A 7,093-nucleotide genomic window follows, 5' to 3' on the forward strand; every position below is an offset into this window, starting at 1 on the left:
TCAGAATCATCGACTCGTTGTTGTTTTTGGTCAAAAGTCAACACGCGTGCACCCACTTTGACAATAGCTTTTTCATAGACAAATGTTTATTCAAAATAAAACCTACACGTTCTTTGGATATATTCAGAGTCTCAGCTATCTCCAGCAACTTCACTTTACGGTTCCTCAAAACGATTTTGTGGACTTTTTTGATGTTTTCCGGAGTAACCACNTCAGAATCATCGACTCGTTGTTGTTTTTGGTCAAAAGTCAACACGCGTGCACCCACTTTGACAATAGCTTTTTCATAGACAAATGTTTATTCAAAATAAAACCTACACGTTCTTTGGATATATTCAGAGTCTCAGCTATCTCCAGCAACTTCACTTTACGGTTCCTCAAAACGATTTTGTGGACTTTTTTGATGTTTTCCGGAGTAACCACTTTTTTTGGGCGACCAGAGCGTGGTGCATCACTGATGTCCGTACGACCATGTTTCAACCAACCAATCAATAATGGTTGATTTACCTGGTGCAGAGTCCGGATAACGCTTATCAAGCCAAGCTTTTGTTTGAACGGTGTTTTTTCCCATCAAATAACAATGTTTTATCAAAACACGAAATTCTTGTTTATCCATTTTTTTGTTTATCAACAAAGTCGTTCAACTGAAACCACTCTAACTTTTTATCCACAGGGCGAATCGTCATGAAATTTTTTCTGCTACCGTCTAAAGGTTAGTATTTACTAAAACAAGCATCGGTTCAGCAATTGCAACGCCATCTGTGTGTCAGACCGGGAACTTATCAGCCGATGTGTTATATATATATATTTTTTTTTTCTCTATCTATCTACCTATCTATCTCCTCTCTTGAGAAATTAAGGGGTAGGGCAGGATTGAGAGCACTGAAATATGAGAGAAGGTTGAAGGAAAGAAAGGGGAATAGTTGGGCGAGGAATTGCGTGATAAAGAGGAAGGAGAGAAGGAGGAAAGGGGGGGGGGGGCGGAGACGAAATGGGAAGAAGAGAGGAGAGGGTTTTTGAAAGGATAGGAATGGAGGAGGAAAAAACGTTTGGCGGAAGGAGGAAGAGGGTGGAGGAAATGGTGAGAAGGGAAAGGGAGATAGAAAGGGGAGAGAGAGAGGAGAGTGAATAAGAGAATCAAGTTACAAGTGGTATGGAAGAATGAAAGGGGAGGGAATACCATAGTATATGGAGAAAGGGTAAGAGGAAAGTAGATGGAAGAGAGTATTGAAGTTTAGAATGGAACATAAGGCGAGAAGTCGAAGATATTGGGAGGAAGAAGAGGAAAGGGTATGCAGGATATGTGGGAATGAGGAAGAAACATGGAAGCATGTGTGGGAGAGATGTAGGGAATGGAAAGAGGGAGGGGGAGGGAGTTGACAGAAAGAGAGAGCGGAAGGATATTGGGAGGTAAGGGACATAGAGAGAGGATTGGATGAGGAAGTTGGAGGAGGAGAGAAATAGAATAGAGGAGAGGGGGAAGGGGGTTGAGGAAAATAAGAGAAAACAGAAGTCCAAGAGGAGGGAGGGGGTGCGAGGAATGCTGGGACACGTTGAGTCAACAAAGGTTGGGTCGACGAGTGCCAGCAATAAATATAAGTTAGTTAGTAAGTTAGAGATGAATTAGAGGTAAATTAGATATAAGGTAGGGATAAGTATGAGAAACGGAAAGAGATGTAAGATGGAGTCAGGTGGATTGGTACTGCGTAATTCTAAGGGTAACAATAAAAGCATACATATAATAAGATAATAATTAGTGCGACTATTGTTTTATTATTCTTTTATTCCTTTTATTATGAGTTCACATATAAGGGTGGAGAAGTAATACATTACCAATAACGCCGTTATCGTTATAACATTTTTCAGTAACGATTGTCATTTTTATAACATTTTTGTAACGTTGTAATTTTTTACTTTCTATTTTTTATTAAAAAAACCAAATTTGGCTCATTAGAACAAAAAATTCTGTTATCTTTAATCAAAATGCATTTGGGATATTAATTCAATACACGTGGTTATTACCGTACACTACAAGTTCTCAACATGATATCGATAGACCGCATGAAGTACGCATCAAGTAAAATGATAAGTATACTAGAAATACTTATAATTTCCTCAGTAGTTTTAGCAAAGACAAGTCAACTCGCGTTTAATTTATTCATTGTCTGAAAATTTAACACATTTTTTCTCTGTGAATAACAAGTAACGATAACGAGTTACTTTTCAAAAGTAACTTCTCCAATTTTGATATATATATATTTTTTTTGAAAGGCGATATTTTACTTTTATTCCCGGTATGAGATCTCCACGTGTATAAAGCTGCATGTTGGCAGAATGCCGATGCACGGCTGTACCTATGCCATATTTGTTGTTATTGTATATGTAAACCACTGGCAGATTCCACAATTTCGCCATGTTCCAGGCCTCCAAGAGCTGACTCTGTGATGCATCGCCATCTCCGTACAACGTGAGGGACACGGCACCTCTGCTGTTATATTTGTGGGCCAACGCGATACCAGTACCAATCGGTACCTAATGTCGCAAAAATTCGTTTGAAATCCTAACGCATCCGGTCATGCAGTGATCTACTTGTCCACCAACGATGCCGTCACCGCCGTAAAAGCGTGGCGCATACATATGTATGGAATCACCCTTGCACTTGGAAGCGCCGGTTTTGCGATCCATATATTCTGCGAAAATCGTGCGAGCAGGTATATCGAACGCAACTGTAAAACCGTGACACATGTATGCCGTGATATGGGTATCCCCCTTTATCTATAGCCATCTTTATGCCAACAGTTACGGCTTCCCACAAAAGCGCAACGTGAAACATAATACACGCTTAAATTTCATCCCAACGCAACATTGAATGTTTTGACATTGGCGTGTACCCGTTTCGCGATTCTTTGAATTCTTGATCTTACATGTCCTTACCCGACCAGCGTACAAGTGCAGGAAGCCGTTGATGAGCCGCAAACGGTATAAGTTCGCAGCTCTGTTCTGCATTTGACGTATGAGGGCGGTCCGATAAGTACTTAGCCTACAAAAGAAAAACGAAAATTTTGGAAAAGTGGCGATTTATTTCTCAACATAGTCTCCTTTTAGCTCGATACACTTGACCCAGCGATGCTCCAACTTCTTTAACCCATCTGAAAAATACGTTTTCTCGAAGTCTGCAAAGTAGGCCTCCGTGGCGGCGATGACCTCCTCATTCGGCCAAATTAGGCGAATTGGACTATGAACTGCTGCCCCATCCACTGTATTCTCCAAATTTGGTCCCGTGCGACTTTTTTTTGTTTCCAAACTTGAAAAAATCACTCGCCGGGCAGAAATTTGAGTCGAATGAGGAGGTCATCGCCGCCACGGAGGCCTTTGCAGACTTCGAGAAAACGTATTTTTCAGATGGGTTAAGGGGGAAATCTACTGTGACAAGGGAAAAAACAGGCCGATTTTCCGAATTTTTTTTCTAACAAAATTTGACTCGTACATTAAATTAAATTAAACCGTCATCTTTATTATATATTCAAGTATTTGTAAAAAAATTTTCAAGTCGAAATATTCAAAATTGCCGTCGTGGCACTCCTTCAAGTGCAGGTCCGCTTTTTTTAGGTGCCCAAACGGTGTACATGAAATCTCACGTCTGGGTGATCTGAAACAAAAAACAAAATATGGTTATCATCTACATAGTATTGACTCTCGTCTGACGGAGGATTTTGTCGATAAAAAATTTTGGCGCCGAAAACAAAATTCTTGAAATTTTTTTCTATTTTTTTGCCCAAATTTGATGTTATTATTGTTTATAACAATTACAAATTACAAAAAAACGATATCAAAAAAATGCTCCGCCAGACGAGAGACACTATTCCAGAGAATATGTGGTTAAAATTTCAAGTCGATTTATTCATTAAAACTCGAGATATCGTGTACACCATATTGAAAAACTTAGTTTCGAGAAAAACGCGTTTAAAGTTTCGGCATTAGTTTTTTCAATGAAAAAATCATTTTTAAGCTTCTTACCATTAATCCCATTACTGCTTCATATAGTACACCTTCTTCTTCAAGGAAATCCTCTTCGAGTGCCGATCGCGCCGTTCTTCTTTCGATTCTCCCTTCTTTTGAAGCGTCGAACGGCCATTTGTTTGCTCGTGATATTCTGCGCTCGTCCACGGTGTTGCATAAATTGAAGGCGTTTGGTCCAATTTCGATGTTCATAACGTCCATCATTTTGAGGATACTGGAGTAGCCTTCATTGAAAATGCTCGCAGCACAATACGACGCAATATCGACGGTTTTTGCGCCGCTGAATGTTTGTTTCGGAGCTAACGATCAGATCATTTGTTGAAATCGCTTCTAACTGACTATAAAATATACCTAGTGACATCTGTTGATTGACTTGGAGTATTAGAAATGTTAGAAATTGAATTGCAAGTCACTACGCTGTACCCGCCGAACAGATAGGAATTTGCCGCAGGTACGCGTTTCGGAGTGCTTCGGTAAAAAGTCGAAATTTCAATGAAGAAAAATTTAGCCGGCTATAACACCTAATGTACCTTATTTTAGAGGGTTCAAAGTATTTTTTAAGCCAATAAACAAAAAATTGATTTTTTGAAAATTTTACAATAGACTTCCCCCTTAAAAAAGTTGGAGCATCGCTGGGTCAAGTGTATCGAGTTAAAAGGAGACTATGTTGAGAAATAAATCGCCACTTTTCCAAAATTTTCGTTTTCCTTTTGTAGGCTAAGTACTTATCGAACTGTCCTCGTATGTAGTTCAATATCTTCAGGGCATATGTGGCTCTCTCCTTGTTCAGAATCGATTGTTCAGATGGTCTTTTGTCCAAACGATACACGTCGTAAGAGAGGAAAAGAGATAGATGAATAAATATAAAGAAAGAAATGCTGTTAAGTCAATAGGATTTTTAGTAGAGCATGTAATTGGAATAAATCGTGATTCAGTAGCAATATTATTTAAGCTAATAATTGAATTATTGAAACGGACTTTTATATTAATACTTCGTACATTAATTTTTAGGTAAATAGTGATAGATAGATAGATATATTTATTCTCGCCCTATATTGAAAATAAATTTGATATTTGTAACTATAATTACATATGAAAGATTTATAATTAGAAAAACTGATGATTGGTTCTGTAATAGCTTTATTATAATTAAGAAAACTATGATTGCTTCTGTAATAGCTTTACCGTAATGATAGTAATAATAATCGTATATTATAACTACTATTTTTTTTGTTAGAATAACAAAAGAGAAGGTATGGCTGACAAAAGTAATTATAATTTTGGTAATATTAATCATTATCATTTTCTCCTCTCAGTATAGACAGATTTTTTAAAAGCGTACAAAATAATTATACATTAATAATGCTAATAATTTTCAATAATATAATAATTTTCAATAACACGAAACGGAATGTTATTTTAATACTAAAAGTTTGAATTTTTTCGGACAAAAAATAACCATACATGTTTTGGTTGAAGGAAATAGGATTTCTTGTTCTTATAAATCAAATTTGGTTCTTTTAGCTAAAAATGTTGTGTTCTTCGGCTAAAACGTGTTTAATTTGTTTATTGTCAGATAAATTCAATTAAACATTCAATTAACATTTGTTTTATATATGATGATAATAATATTTTGTTAAAGATTACATAGTTGTCAGAGCATTTAGATATTTTATTCGTCAGCATTGTGGAAAGCAACATTTCATTATTAGATAAATTCATCCAAACTTACTGATGAAATGTTGCTTTTCCACGATGCTGTCGAATAAAATATCTAAATGCTCTGTAAATCTTCGTTTAGCTGGTGCTTGATCTTGATAAATCTCTTGAATGTTTTTTACGGCTGCTGCAACGTTTATTCCTTTCCGAAACTCGTAAAGCATAACATGCCGTAAATGCACCTTTTCGACACTCATTTTGAAAGTAATCTTTCTCGAAGCAGTTCGTATCTACACAAATTCTTTTGTTTGAAATGAACGCTGCACACGTCACCTTTCCAACGATATGTCTTACGGNGTACGCCGCTTCTAACGCTATCTATTGCACCTCCGCACGAACTTTTGCACTCACCCAATAACTCGGGATCTTTCTAAATATATACATTTTCAATATTCTGATAATGAGTTCGAGTATCAGAATCGCGCAATACATCAAGTTAACCGTCACAAGTGCAACTACCACTCAGACGACCCGAGGTACGAGACGACAGCCAGGCTCCCGAGATCCAAAAAATATTTACACATCACGAATCAACGAGTAAGTATTCAGCAACATTTATACTCGTCCTCATTAGCTTAGGTTTCTTCATTATTAATACCCCGCCGTATCATAGTGAGCACCCTACGTGGAGAGGATAGGCTCGAATCCCTCGCATTAGCACACCAAGACTTGCTTGAAGCTAGCGACGACACGCTAGCAGCACAACTCAGAGCCTTTTCTGAACTCTTATCCCCAGCCGAAAGTACCCCCCTACCAAGCCCTTCAGACGGAATACCTCGTCGACACCTCCCCGTTTCCCTCTCGCCCCTTCTTATTCGTCTGATCCCAACTATTTCCCACCAAACCCTTCTGGCGAGACACCCTGTCGCGATTATTATCCTTCGCCGCACTACTGGACTTCACCTCCAGTTTCCCCACCGGGTTACCTCAACCAACCGTCGCGTTTCCCGACACCCGACCCACTAACCCCAGACTCATCTCCATCCCCATCCGATTCTACTGTTCCTCTTTCCGAACCATGTACCCCTAACTCTTTGCCCTCACCTCAAGATACCCCCGCTACACACTTAACTTGTCATCACACACCGTCACCACACACAATTAATTTTGTAATACCTCGCCGTGCGTCACCTCAAACTGTAATTTCATCTTGTCAAACATTGTAAAATTCGCCTTTTGTTAATTAATATTAAGGTTGTTAGTTTAATCTTCCATTCTATTTTCTCACCATCGCGCACTTACCACCCTTTTCCCAATTATTCCACTCGCGGTCCCATCCCAGGTAAAGGGTTTCAGTACCCTAAAATAGGACCACCCTGCGTACGCTCACGTCGGAGTAAAGGGACCCTTCTGG

General features: G+C 38.6%; 1 pseudogene; it reads right to left on the reverse strand.

The window, feature by feature from the left end:
* Nucleotides 1–318: 318 nt before the first annotated feature.
* Nucleotides 319–6,723, reverse strand: LOC106749943 (annotated as a pseudogene).
* Nucleotides 6,724–7,093: the final 370 nt, after the last annotated feature.

Source organism: Dinoponera quadriceps, unplaced genomic scaffold, assembly GCF_001313825.1.
Source record: "Dinoponera quadriceps isolate SergipeBrazil2010 unplaced genomic scaffold, ASM131382v1 scaffold4710, whole genome shotgun sequence".
Taxonomy (NCBI): Eukaryota; Metazoa; Arthropoda; class Insecta; order Hymenoptera; family Formicidae; genus Dinoponera; species Dinoponera quadriceps.